Source organism: Pleurodeles waltl, chromosome 1_1 (genome assembly GCF_031143425.1).
Source record: "Pleurodeles waltl isolate 20211129_DDA chromosome 1_1, aPleWal1.hap1.20221129, whole genome shotgun sequence".
Lineage (NCBI taxonomy): Eukaryota > Metazoa > Chordata > Amphibia > Caudata > Salamandridae > Pleurodeles > Pleurodeles waltl.
The window spans coordinates 499,831,200-499,846,689 of NC_090436.1; positions in this window are offsets into that span (position 1 = coordinate 499,831,200).

Here is a 15,490-nt window from a genome sequence, read left to right on the forward strand (position 1 = left end):
TGGTTAAGAAGGGAACCCTGAGTGGGGTCCTTGGGACCAGAGATTAATGTGCCCTCTTTTTCGCAAATAGATGTTTGAACTGGTCTGCACCAAAGACCATTTGGTGGCGGTTACCGTCAAAGGTACCAATTTCCCAGCAGAGACATGTTTAAGTCCAGCTCCACTATATGGTGTCAAGGTGTGATGCACCACCAGGCACAGGAGCCCAGTCCGGTGTTAAGGACTCACACTATGGCAACACAGCAGCACCTCAAGCGGCAACAACTACCAGCGCATATCTCCTCCTCTATGACAATGGCACCGACCGTTCTAACACGGCCTCATAGGTTCCACCTTCCACCAATATTATGGCCAGGAGGGGCAGGAGCAGTCCCAAGGGTGGCTCTGGCGGACAGCTATGGCAATCCACTCTATGCCCGAGTGTGCATCTGTCCTGTATCCTGCACATGGTCAGCAATGCACACCGTGTTGGCGGCCAGTACAAGCACTTCAGTCCTCCTGCTGCGCAGGCCTCACCAACAGCTACTCAGTCTCTGGGCACTCTTCCTCCAACCTGACAGCCAAAGGTCTCGCAGCTGGGACTAGATCACTGTACCTGTCTCCTGGGAAGACTCCAACTCTTTTCTCTGTTTGCCAGGAGTAATGCTGTAGTGATGGATGAATGATGCCTCAACTGAATTACTTCCTGTTCTCTCACCACCAAGACTACAGTAAGCTAGAGCATCTGTTGCATGAGTGCAACAGAAAGGGAGAAAGAAGGACTTAACCCTACCCATTTCTAGACTCTAAGACCCATATTAATACTTTTTTGGCACCGTATTTGCGTCATTTTTTGACGCAAAAGCAGCGCAAACTTACAAAATACAAATGTATTTTGCAAGTTTGCGCCGATTTTGCGTAAAAAAATGACGCAAATGCGTCACTAAAAAAGTATAAATATGGGCCTTAGTTTCAAAGAAGTGACTGTCTCTAAAAGAAACTAGGGGGCATATTTATACTCCGTTTGCGCCGAATTTGCGTCGTTTTTTTCGACGCAAATTCGATGCAAAACGAACTCCATATTTATACTTTGGCGTTAGACGCGTCTAGCGCCAACGTTCATGGAGTTAGCGTCATTTTTTTGCGTGAACACCTTCCTTGCGTTAATGATATGCAAGGTAGGCGTTCCCGTCTTAAAAAATGACTGCAATGCATATGCGTTGTATTTATAATCCCGGGCAAAAATGACGCCCGGGAGTGGGCGGGTCTAAAAAACCCGCATTTGCGCCGAATTTTAGCGCCTGGGTCAGGGCAGGCGTTAAGGGACCTGTGGGCTCAGAATGAGCCCAGAGGTGCCCTCCCCTGCCCCCAGGGACACCCCCTGCCACCCTTGCCCACCCCAGGAGGACACCCAAGGATGGAGGGACCCACCCCAGGGACATTAAGGTAAGTCCAGGTAAGTATTTTTTTGTGTGGCATAGGGGGGCCTGATTTGTGCCCCCCTACATGCCACTATGCCCAATGACCATGCCCAGGGGACAGAAGTCCCCTGGGCATGGCCATTGGGCAAGGGGGCATGACTCCTGTCTTTGCTAAGACAGGAGTCATTTCAATGGGGGATGGGCGTCGTAAAAAAATGGCGCAAATCGGGTTGTGGCAATTTTTTTGCCTGAGCCTGACTTGCACCATTTGTGGACGCCCATACGCCATTTTCCCCCTACGCCGGCGCTGCCTGGTGTACGTCGTTTTTTTTAACGCACACCAGACAGCGCTGGCGGCTAACGCCGGCTAACGTCATTGAATAAATACGGCGCCCGCATGGCGCTTCAGAATGGCGTTAGCCGGCGCTAATTTTTTTGACGCAAAACTGCGTTGGCGCAGTTTTGCGTCAAAAAGTATAAATATGGGCCTAGGGGTGAGCTTGAGTGCACCAAACTCCGTTCCGCCAGCGGTAGGCAAAGTTTATTTTGGAAAACTCTGCACTCCAAGTGGAGCCCAGAGTAGCAAAAACTCATAGAACTCTGCCGGCAGAGCAGAGTTTGCAGCCCACCCCTACTTTGGACCACTGCACCTCAGGTCTTGGCCCTTCCCGGCCTCAAGTCACCATCAGGGCATAGCCGCATTAGCGCACGAACCATGCAGACCACTCAATCATTTCGGCATTCGTTCTCCATCGACAGGTTTGGCAATGTACATTGTGTCCCCTTTAGCACAATTATTGTCAGATAGATATCCTAACTGCCATGCGAAAACGCAGCCATGTTGACTGCCAACTCTCTAGCGCCCCCAAGTTCCAGTTTAATTCTGATCCCTTTGCGAATATCAGTTTACAAGAACTATTTGAGAAAGAAGGAAGGAAAGACTCGTTCAAATATTTAGGACGAGTTTTTATATTATAAATTATTTGAGACCATACAGCACCTCAACACAATGCTTCGCAGTTACAGTTACTGAACAGATGGATTCTTTCAACACTTCACATAAACGTCCTACGTTAGACACCACGACTGTCCTTTTCTTAATCTATTTTTCACTCACACTCTAGACGCGTCTTGATTATGCCACGCTGCCTTCTTTTGTCTATCTTCTCACAGCCATCTGACAGAATGCACAACCTGCCAATCAAGCAGTCAATCATATAGTGTGTGTGGCACATGAATTACACAGAGACAGTTTCTATGTTAAAAAATGGGCAGAAAATTGCTGCGTTATCAACACACAATCTTCATAAGTTAAACTGATTGCGGTCACTCTAAATAAATCAATCTGTTCAAATGAATGGAAGGTGGCAAATAAAATATTGAAAGTAATCCAATTTTAAGATCTCTTGAGAAACTTTTCAGAAATGTGTTAACTCATACTTTTGAAGAAAGTTTAGAACGTAAAATACACACGTAAATCCAACAAAGTGTACACACCCCACTCACTGTAGGCGTTCCTTATGATATGTGTTCCCAGCATGAACATGCCTAAAAGTTTTGTAATCTGCAATGCAGTTTAATAATGTATCTATTTATTTTTACACAACATCTTTTTAGCTCTTTTTCAGAACATGGTCATGGATGATCAGTCTTCTACTAACCATTTTGTACTGGTTTCAGAGGGTTAATTTATAACTTGCTTCATCAGGAGGTAACTCAAAAATAAAAATGAAAATTGTGAAAAGTCACATTTTATAGCCCCCCTGATAAAGAAAATTAAAAAATGACCTAATGTCACCTATTTGGGTAAGGTAGGAAGTTTCATATATATGATGGCCCTGGTGTCACGAGACCTTCGTGGAAACCTTTTCGAAAAGTTTCATCCCATCTGTGTATCATGTGCTCAGCTACCTACATTCAATTTATATCTACAATATGCTAGCACCAATTAGCTGCTTGTGTAACATGTAATGGAAATATTAATAACAAATGTAAAAAAGTAACACGAGTAAATGTGTGAGAACGTCTAACTTTCTTTACCCTTAAGCAGAAATGTTATAAATAATCAGAGCAATTGTAAGGTTAAACGAGATAGGTGCTAACTAGATTTCTAAAAGAAGAGGCAGCAAGAAAAAAAGACACAAAAAGGACATTGAAATCTTAGGGCCTGATTCACAAAATCCTAAGTTAACAAGTCAGACATTTGCCCCATAACAGTGACTCTTTGTTGTGCAGCAGATTTCCAATTTTTTAAAAAGGCCCAGGAATACCATGGAGAATTTGAAAAAGTCATTTATTTCTTGCGGTACTTTAATGTGCAAACTTGCATATGCAGAATTGTCAACAGGTGGAACATTTAGTGTATTATGGGCATATTTACAAGCCCCCATCGCCGCCTAGCACTGCCCTAGCGTCATTTTTTATGCTAAGGTGGCTTAAAGGAGGCCATTCCCCCACTCTATATGTACAAATGTGTGTGCCACTTTGTAACCCCTTGACCCACATTATTCCTGCACCAGGCAGACCTTATGCAAGGGGGTGTTCCCCTGCAGGGAGGCCTAATAAAATAGCGCAGTGAAATTTACAAGATTTCACTGCACAATTTTTTCCTTCATTTTTAACGCCTGACCAAGGCAGGCTTTAAAGTGACTCTCCTCTATTGGCCTATGGGCTTCCCTGTGCCTTTCTGCACTAGAACCACATTTGTTTGCGCTACTGTAGCAAAGCACCACAACAGCTCCAAAACACTTGATGCTTTTGTGCTAACGACTGCCATGGTCCGCCATATTGCAACTACGTGTGTGTTGGTGACCGCAGGGGGAGCCTGAAGGCCCCAGCGGTCCCAGCCGCCTCCCAACCTCCTGCAGGAGTCGGCATTGCTTTTGCAGACAGGGAGCTGCTAAGATGCAGTTGTTTCCTCTGTGTCCCTGCTGGCATCTCTGTAGGCAGGGAATCAGAGGAAACCTCAGCTCCCAGCGAGCCAGAGCTGTTTGACATTTCTCACTTGCTGGAACCAGAGTGTTTGCTCTGGACTCGGTGGGAGCTGTCAAAGCTCCTGCTAAGACAGAGCAAACAGCTATGTCCTGAGGGTGGGCACCCTAGGACATAGCAGGAGCCAGCCCGGAGGAGTGACGGGCCATCAGTGTCTCTTTGAGGGGGCCAGGTGGCTCCTTCCAACATGTACATAGACCCAGGGATGTGGCGGTCCCGCTCCCTCGGGCTATGAGGGGGGTGCACTGCCTTCACCTATTCATCATTACTTAAGCCCTTGAGAGGTGGCAGTCCCCAGGACTGCATAGCGGCTGCACAGCCCCCCATGAAATTTTCACTATTTTCCACAAGTGCAGCCCCGCCTTTCTTTCAGTATTTTCCTTGGGGAGGTGGCAGTCCCCAGGGCTGCAGGGGGGCTGTGTGGCACCCTGTGCATAATTCTATGTTAGCCCCGGAGGAAGGGACAGTCATAGTACAATAAATACATTTTGCCCAGCGTGGTGGTGGTCCTTGGGACAGGGGCGCAGCTCCCCGCATATTATGAAAAAAGCCCTGGCATGTGGCTTTCTATGGAGCAGTAATAAGCCTAGGAAGGGGGGCAAGGACCTGGACCCCACATGGGCTTTAATCAAACAAGCACATGAGAACACGTTTGTTTTTTACAAACTTTTTACCATAGCTTTTGTGACGTTGTGGCGAATTGACGCTAAACATTTTTTTTTAAAGTGCTTTATTGTCCCGCTGGGACCCTAGCAACAGAGCTAAGGGGTCAGGGTGTCCTTATCCTGGCCCCTTTTCTTTTTTTCACTTTTATTTTAGAGACACGGCTGAAGCAAAGTCCCAAGATTGCTGGCAAAACTTCTAGGTTGAAGTGTTGAAGCCAATCAGAGCTCTGCATTTCCCTGCAAGAGCTCGCCATTATTCACAAAGTCAACACGACCAGAGATATATAAATTTGGATTTCCTTGAATTTCTCAATAACTGCTCAACAGATTTACACCAAATAACTAAAAGCACAATCTACCAATCAAAATCTAGCTTTCTGCCAAATGTGGTATAATTCTGTTAGCAGTTCGGCTGTAATCAAGTTCAGACTCCTATGGGAATTAACATGGGAAATGCCTGTTTAATGGAACCCCTTTTTCTTGGCTCCACTTGATGGATCACCCTAAAACTTTCTGTATGCAACAAGAATCACCAGCACACCATTTCTGAAAGCTTTCATGAAGATTCCCCTAAACGAAGAGACAGGCAAGTAAAAAAATGCTTATTCCATCGACACGTTTTCCCTTATGGATTCTTTTTGCCTCCTGCCTCATATTTTTTCTGACCTAAGGTAGGCCCTAGGTAGCCCCATGGGCAGGGTGCAGTGTATGTTTAAGGTAGGACATATTCTAATCTGTTTTATATGTCCTACAGTGAAATACTGCCAAATTCGGCTTTCACTGTTGCTAGGCCTATCCCTCTTATAGGTTAAAATGGAGGCTGCTTTTAAATATGATTAAAGCATAGCTGCCCTTTGTGAGAGGATAGACATATGGAGTTTTCGGGTCTCTGAGCTCACAATTTATAAATACATATTTTAGTAAAGTTCATTCTAAGATTGTGTATTTGAAAATGCCACTTTTAGAAAGTGAGCATTTTCTTGCTTAAGCCATTCTGTGACTCTGCCTGTTTGTGCATTCCCTGTCTGGGTCAGTTTGACAGTTGGGCTGTTTGCACCTCTCTCTAGACAGTGACACAAAGGGAGCTGGGGTGTAGCCTGCATATCCTGAAGAGCCATGTGTGATAGGAGGGAGGGGAGGAGTGGTCATTCACACATGAAAGGGCTGTGCCTGCCCTCACACACTGCAGTCTCCAACCCCCTGGTGTGTGTCTGGGGCCTGGCCTGGGCAAAGCAGGATTTCACAAACAAGAGAGACTTTCCTTTGAAGTAAGCCTACATCAAAGGCCAAAATGGGTATAAGAAGGGCACCCAAAACCACAGACTTTAGATCACTTCTGGACATCTAGAGGAACCTCTACCTGGAGAAGAGCTTAAGAGCTGAGGAGAAGTGATGCCCTGCCTGTGACTGTGTTTTGTGGAGCTATCCTGCAGTTGCTGCTTCTGCCTGGTGAAAGGGGACAAAGACTGGACTTTGTTGTGCATTCCTGCTTGTCAAGACATTTCCAAGGGCTTGTCTTGAGCTTGCCTCCTGTTGTTGAAGTCTCAGAGCCATCAAAGACTTCCCCTGCCAGCACCTGGACTCTCTGTTGAGATTCCTGCCCTGCCAAGTGGTGTCCTATCCAGTTGATGGGGCCTTGACAGGTGAAGCTGGCAGACCAAGGCTGAAATTCCATGCACAGACCACCGTGCAGGGAAATTTCCGACGCAACCTCCGAGAGCGTGTGGAGAAATGACGCGCCACTGGCTCTGTGGCTGAAATGGACGCATCGCTTGCAGCACGGCTGGGAGATCGACGCACGCTGCTGGAGAAACGGCGCGCCGCATTACTGCCGGAGGTTGGTAATGTCGCAACACACACAGCGCAGATTTGCTATCACCATGCGGCAGGATTTTCAACGCAAACCTTGCTGAGCATGGAAAAACGACGCAACGCCTGCCTGTACCCGAGTGCTGTCCAGATCAATGCATCGCTCCCCTCTGGGGAGGAAAGACGACACACATCGACCCAACGAGAGAAGGAGAAACGGTCTCACTTGTGGGTGAGAAATCGACGCACCGCTTACCTTCGTGTTATTTTGGTGCTACCCAGGTACTTTTCAAAGCTAACAGTGTTTTACCTGTTTCCTTAAGGATTTAAGATTCTTTTGCTTTTAAAATTAATAACTCGACTTGTGTATGTTGGATTTGTGTTGTTTTGGTCTTGCTTTGTTCAGATAAATATTTCCTATTTTTCTAAACCTGTGTTGTGTCATTGTGCAGTGTTTTCACTAATTTACTGTGTGTTTTGGTTCAAATACTTTACACCTAGCACTCTGAAGTTAAGCCTGCCTGCTCGTGCCAAGCTACCAAGGGGGTGAGTGTTTTTTTTTATTTTTTTTTTTATTTATGTTCATTCGGTCTAAAAGTTTAGACCATTAAAATTCAAAAATAACAATCTTACATGATAAAATTGAGCCATTAAAATTCATAATAGCAATCATACATAGTACTGATAAAACCCAATAGCCGTCAATCAGATAAATATCGATGGTGCGTTCCTTAGAACTAAGGCTATGATCACACTTAAAATACAATAAGAGAGTCGTGCAATAAGATAAAAAGAACTTAAATAAAAAGCTTATGTCCATCATACAGATATATACAGTTAGTGCCTTCCATGGAACTTTACTCAGTATCATGGCCGATTTATGAACTAATGAGTTTCTTGTCATATCTAAAATGTTTTATCTAGTGTCGTGGCAATTTAGGCTGGAAATTCATCTCTATAAACTTATAGGGTCTCAGCTTCTCATATAAGAGAACACAAGCTCCTAATGAGGTTCCTAAAGAGACCACATAAAAGTTACATAAAATTCACATCAATATCAGATTGCATGACACATCTAAAAGTTAAAAGCAGAGATAAATATATCTTATTAAAATCTCCTTCTGTAAACAAGAGAGGTGCCTAACCGACTCGGGGACCCTTGGCTGAGATATACCTACGACGGATAGTCCAGGCTTCGAATAGATATTTGGTGACTGAGCTAACTACCAGTGTAGATGTATCATATTTGCAATTTTCTGTGCGAACCCGAAAGTTCCGCTCCGTACAGGGCCGCCGCACGGATTTGGACATTTTAAATCTCCGCGATTGTAGTCAGGGGGGGACTCAGTGCCTTTCTAGACCTGCGTACTAGGGCCCCACCTCTTTGACTTATAATAAGTGCCCCTTTGTCAGTAGCTGCCTCCCAATTACCTGTGTTCAATAGCCTGATACCTAGGTAATCAAACTCTTCCACTTTCTCCAACGGGATTGAATTCATTACTATTCTTGCACGAGATCGTTTCCTTGAGGTACTGTATATCATAAGTTTTGTTTTCTTGACATTAACGTCCAGCCCATAGTCTCTAGAAAAGACACAAAATTGGTTGACCAGATTTTGAATTCCCATTGGTGATTTAGCTAGCAAGATTGTGTCGTCCGCGTATAGCAGACATGGGATTTTCTTTCCAGCCAATTTGGGCGAGTCGTTTATACAGTTCTCTAGATAGTGAATACAGTTGTTTATGTAAAGCAAGAAAAGAGTGGGGGCCAGGACACAACCCTGTCTGACTCCTCTTTTAATGGCTACAGGGTCTGTCAGTTCACCCTCCTTACCGCATCTAATTTGTGCATAGGTGTTATGCAGTCGGGTAATGAGTTTCAAAAGGCCAGATGGAACCCCATATTGGAAAGTGTTAACCATAGCATATTCCTGGGGATCAAGTCAAATGCAGCTCTAAGGTCTATAAAGACCACATACAGATTTCCCCCCCAGGTCCACATTCTTCCATTTGATTGCCAGGAATCTCAGGACTTGGTCTATAGTGCTAACTGCAGGTCTGAACCCTGCTTGTAAATCAGATATGGCTTCAAACTCCGAAATCCATTCATAAAGATGAAACAAAAGTTGTTTTGCATGTTTTGGGAGTTTTCAAGTAGACAAATCGGTCAGTAATTGGCAGGATTATTGGGACTAACTTTTTTGAAGATGGGAACTATCTCAGCCCCTTTCCAGGACGATGGGGCAGGAGCTCCTGCTGCGACTGCATTGCAGATTAGGTTAAGATAAGGTGCCCGTATATCAGGTCTTGTCTTATATAAATCGCCCGGGATCTTATCAGGGCCAGGGGCCTTTCCCTAGTTCAATGAATCGATTGCAGCTCTTGTTTCGGCTAAAGTGAATTTAATCGGGGTGGCCCCATGGATTATGGGATCGTCGAGGGTCCTAAAAGATACTTCAGATGAACCTTTGTATAATTGATCAAAGTGCTCAGCCCATGCTGCGGAGAGAATTGAAGTGCCAGGTAAAGAAGCAGGATCTCTACAGTCATCTGCTATCAGTTTCCAGAACCTGGAAGTATCGTTTGATTTGGCAGTCTCCAAGATAGCAGCCCATCTGGCCTCTTGCCAGCTTCTGCGTGCCTTAGAGCATTCCTGCTTATAATCCTTCCTTGCTTTTCTTATGAGCTCTACGTGGCCTTCTTTTAGTGATCTCAATAGGTTATGCTGTGCTTCCCTGCATGAGTAGCTGAACCACTGTGCACAGCACTTTTTCTTGGGTTTACTAATCATCTCTTTTGCAAAGAGATACTTTAAAGAGTTAAACAATTCAGTGTGGGCGGCTAAAAGCCCATCACCATCCTCATTGTATAGAAGCATACACTCCATTTGATCAGCTAACAAGTTGTATATTGTTATGAGGTGTTCAGGGGATGTGATACCAGACTCCCATTTTACATTGCGTCTATTATTTGATAGGGCGAGCTGTTGTGCATAAGCCTTGGAGTGGGGTGCTTCAAGCGAAGGGAAGAGGCCTCTAGTCGATAGGATCAACGGGTCGTGATCACTCTCATCGTGCTCTTGTACCCTCATGTCAAACATGTGGCCCCACAGTCGAATGTCAAGTAGTATATAATCAATCTGGCTCCTGTGCACTCCACGCCTAAAAGTGGGGAGCAGGTTAATGTCTGAACGGGAACGACCATTACAAGCTCGGAGACCGTGCGTTAATGTAATATCAGCCACTAGGCGCGCTGTTTTGTTCAATCTCGGTCTTTTATTTGAGGCTAGCTGAGGGATACTCCAATAGGCATCCTCTTCTTTGTATATCTCTTGGACCAGGGGATTGGGCTCAAATGTAACATTAAAGACCCCTCCAATCAGGATGAAATGGGATGAGATATTGTTGTGGAGAAAGCTATCCAATAAGGACAGGGCGTCAGAGTCGTAGTGGCTGCCCACACTCCTATTATAGATATTAATTATTAATAAAGATCTCTCCTCAAAAATCGATACTAGTAAGGCCTGTAAGTCAGGGCAGTCCTTATTTATGGCTTCAACTTTGCACCTAAGAGAACTACTTAACCATATGAGTAGCCCTCCCGATGATCTCCCAGAGGACGTCTTACGTGCTGCAACCCAATAGCTTTTAAAGCCTAATCTGTGTTTGGGTCCCAGTGCCCATGTTTCCTGGAATAGACAAATCTGGTGTTCGTCAATAAATTGGCCCCATCCAGGACTTTGCAATTTACTTTCCAGCCCTGCTATATTCCAGCTAAGAACCGTGTCAAAAACATTTGTTTTAGTATACCCAACTTCTCTCGGGGATTGCTTCCTGCAAGAGGAGATGCAGCCAATAACCATACTGTTCCCCACAAGCATACAATGACCCTTTTCTTTCTTACCCTGTGGTTTGTTCGCCCCACTAAATACTACACCAGTCATATTCATATCTGGTAAGTTGACAGAGGGGGTGGGCCCAGAGTTGCAGGGAGTGGTTATCGTGGGTGAATCCCCCTCCTCATTGGCTAGGTATATAATACTCTCGGAAACTCCCAGATTGCCAGGATCTATCAAGGTCAATGGTGTGGAAGGAGTAAAGCCACTAAGGGCAGGATAAATGGTGTGCTCAGTTTCCTGGCTACTCATAACCACTCCCCGAGGTCCGTCACTTAGTCAATCTATCTCAGAGAGAGAGGCCGAGGAGCGTCTAGGGCCTGGTTCAGGGTTAGACTGTAACTGGATGTCAGGGGAGACTCTGTGCATCAATGGTGGTTTGCTATTCGCGAATGTCGGTGATGGAGGATAAAACACTTGTAGTCTACACAGAGAAACTTTCCCTGCTAAGGGATAAGGTCTATCAGCATTTGAAAAGACCAGCTGAACAAGACCAGGTGAGTTGAAATTAATAACAATGCAATCCCCTGTACCAGTCTTTTCCAATGAGCCTACCCACCCCACCCTTCTGACCATTAGTATCGAGGGTATCATAGAAAATGCAAACCCCGCATTTGCCTGTAACCAATGTATGACCTTATTTTTTAGTTCAGTAAAAGATTCCGGAATTTTGGTTTTAAGTTCGGGTACATTGGTGATGACAAGGACATATGGGCATGACTCCGGCGGAAGATGCAGTGCTCTCAATCCAGTCCTGCCATTGATCTGGGCCCTCTTCAGGGGGCCTATTGGAGAATAGTCATAAGTAGAATTGGCTTCACCGACATTAATTACTGTGTTATTAGAGAGAACAATTCCTTCTGAGAGGGGGGCTGAAACTTTAGAGGGCTTATTCATTGGGGTGTTACCTGCTCTAACGGGTCTGTTCCCTTCTTGGTTTTTGGGAAGGAGAAGACTGTTGCCCATTTGAGCAGGTGATCTGCTGCCATTAATGTGGATTTGGTTGAGATGAGAGTGGTGAGAGTAAGATTGGATTTCTGCAGTTGGAGGAGGTACTGGCAGCTGGATCTTGATGAGACCTTCCAGTTTATCCTCAATCGTTTGGAGACGGGCTACTATGGGAAGGAGCAACTTGGTGAGCTCTTCTCTTATAAGATCCCTAGTATGATCGTTTGCCTGTCATCCGTTGGCTTTTTTTAAGGAGGTTAGAATCTCGTCATTATTGAAGGACTGGCCCGGATTGGGGGGGTTCAAAATCCTGGTTCGTTTGTTTTCGATAACAGGCTCCCTTCGTTTCCTTTTTCCTTTAATATTGGGATCTACAGTAGTTGAGGACCCTCCTTTGAAAGGGCTCCGAATCAGCAGGGTTGGTACGGCAAGGGCATTAGGTTCATTCGAAATTTCGACCTGGTACTCCTGGGGGTTTCTAGAGGGTGAGGAGAGAGGGGTGGTCGGCACAGGCTGCGAGTCTATTAGCAGGGGGGGCTGTGAGTCATGACCAACATAGGCTGGACTATTGGCTGAAGAAGAGGGAACAGCTAAGTGGCGCTGTCCCAGCTCTATTTCTATTTCGAGTGCCCCGACGGCCTTTTGTAAAAAAACATCTAGGGTTTTATTAGACCCATGCTTTTCTTCAGCCCCCGCCCTCGCCGTCTGCCCATCTTTCCTTCTTAATTACGGGTACCTTGCTTAAACGCTTGGTTAATAGCGCAATTGGCCTACAGGCCCCAACCACTATAATTCTACTAGAGACCCCTCACCAGGGATAAGACTTGTGAGCCCCTCGGACCCTGCTGCTGACGGCAAGCAAAGGCAATCCTGGGGACAAAAAAAAAATACAAAAATAAAGAGATATGGCCCGGCCCGGCCTCCTTCGGTCGCTGACGGACGCAGGACGGGCCCGTCCTTGGCCCGGGCTTTGCCCGGTCGCGTCCCGCGGAAGCGGCCGGGTGTGAATTTGTTTTTAAAGGGGCTGCTTCCCGCCCCTTTCCGAAGCTCCAATGGGCGAGGGGGCTTGGCTCCTGCCCCTGCCGCTGCACCTGTGCAAAATTCTTAAGAATAGTTTGTTATCGGACAATGGCACCCGCTATCCGTTACTACTCCTTCTAAGGATGTCTGCTGTTTTATTATTATGGCGATTGGGGGTTAACTGAGGTTGATTCCCCTTTACTCTGACTAGAGTGAGGGTCCTTGCTTGGACAGGGTGTAACCTGACTACCAACCAAAGACCCCATTTATATATATATATATATATATATATATGTATATATATATATATATATATATATATATATATATATATATATATATATATATATCCACTCCAAAGAAAACATAATATATGTAAATCAAAGTCTGGCACTCCTTACAAAAATATATCTTGGCCTTCATTTATTCCAAAAATCCATAAAGCAGAAACATAGGGCAACGCGTTTCAACCTTCACGGTCTTCTTCCTTGGCCCTCCTTGCAATACATATCTAACAAAAGCAATGTGGCCCTGCCCATTTGCTATCTATATATACCCTCATCCATAGACATAGAAGATATACATTCCTTTTTTTTTTTTATTTATTACATGTGCCTGTATATATATATAAAAATATATTCTTTTGCATTTTCTTTATAAGTGTCCAGTTTATGTATTCTTCCCATTTCCAATAACCAGGGTCATCAAAGATAATTTAACTAATTGGGTGAGCCACTGTTCATAACACAATGAATCATCAAATTAATATTTCAAAATGCCCCTCAACGAAAAATAATGGATAACCTAAACTGCAATCTTGAGCATGAGGGAAAAGTTGAGAAAATGCGAGTCTTTGGTATAGATAGGATCCTTGCCACTCCAAGAGGAAGGGACAGAGAAAAACAACTAAGGAGATTGGAGTCTGAATACATCATTCAGTTAAACAGTCGTCATCCCTGGGGATTGAACAAGGATGAAGAACTTTTTGTACATATTGGTTAATATGAAGATACCAGGGCAGGGTCTACCCCCACATCTAATAAAAAATAAAATAAAAAAAAAGGAATGTATATCTTCTATGTCTATTGATGAGGGTATATATAGATAGCAAATGGGCGGGGCCACATTGCTTTTGTTAGATATGTATTGCAAGGAGGGCCAAGGAAGAAGACCATGAAGGTTGAAACGCGTTGCCCTATGTTTCTGCTTTATGGATTTTTGGAATAAATGAAGGCCAAGATATATTTTTGTAAGGAGTGCCAGACTTTGATTTACATATATTATGTTTTCTTTGGAGTGGATTAAAAATGGGTCCTGTGCCCATTAACTGAGCACCAACCTCGATAGGCGAGCTCTGGAAGGAACACAGGATTACCTTTGGTTGATATATATATATATATACACACACACATATACATTACCTACATACATATTACTAGGTATTTATGTTAGGTCCTAGCTTCTTATGAAAAAGCTTTTTTATGCTTGCCTATATCTTTGGCGCCACTTGACGAATCCTCACATAAAGTTCCAAAAAACCTTGCAAGTCACATGATCTGCTGACAGGAAAGTTTCGGGGTGATCCATGCAGAGGTAGCTGAGACAAAGGGGGGTGAAGTTTAGAATGTTTCCAATGTTAATTCCCATAGGAAAAGTTTCATAGTTATAGCGCAAAAACCAGTAGACGGAATTGCACCAGATTTGGCAGAAAGGTAGCACTTGGACCAAAAACAGCGATTTTTGCTATTTGCTGTAAATCCATTCAATAGTTTTTGAGAAATTGAAGAAAATCCAAAATTGTATATATTGCAACGTGAAGGATTTGTGATCTCTTCGGATCTCGTGCTGAGATCCAATTGGCTGCCAACACTTCAAACCAGTAAGTGTTGGCAGTCATCTTGGGACTTGGCTTGAGCCGAGTCCCAGAATTTTTTTAATAAAAAAATGAAAAGAGGCCAGGGTACCAACACCCTGACTCCTTAGCTCTTGTGCTGTGGTGCACAAAGGACCCCCAGAGCAAAAAAGCATTTTTTAAAATTTTCACCATGATTCGAGGAGGGAACAACAAAAATAAATTTAAAAAACTAAGCAAGGGCTCCCGCGCTTTGTCTTTTTGAAGCCCACGGGAGGGCCAAGTCCCAAAGCAATGCTTATGGGAGTGTGGGGGGCTGCCCACACACAACAAATAATTAAGCCAGGCCTTGAGGTATGGGGTCCCTGGGGCTGAGATCTGCCTGGATGGGCATACAGCCCGTCCTTCCCCCCAAAAAATATTTGGTTAGGTCAGGGTCCAGGGGATGGGATCCTCAGGGCCAAGATCAGCCTGGGGGGCATGCAGCTCCCTCCCCCCCCAAAAAAAAAATATTTACACAGGACCCTGGAAGATGGGGTCCCCAGGCCGATATTGGCCTGAGGAGGGGAGGCCATGCAGGTTTGGGTGGTTATAGGGGTTGGCAACAGGGACTGGCTGCAGGCCAGGCCCTGAGGATGACCCCTGCTTAGCACGGTCAAAGGCTGTGTGCAGCATGGGGTTGGATGGTTATAGGGGTTTTGTGAAGACTCTGGCCGCTGCCAGGCCCTGCGGCCAACCACAGCCACACATAGCTGGCTTTTTAAGTGAATTATATATTACCTAGGACCATGTTTTCATAGAAAAATCATTTTATGACTTGCCTATATTTTAGCCCCGTTTGAGGACTCTCCAGGTCCCGGGGGCATTAACAATTTTGTGTGGGGAGCCTCCCGGTCCCCCCAAAGCCCCGG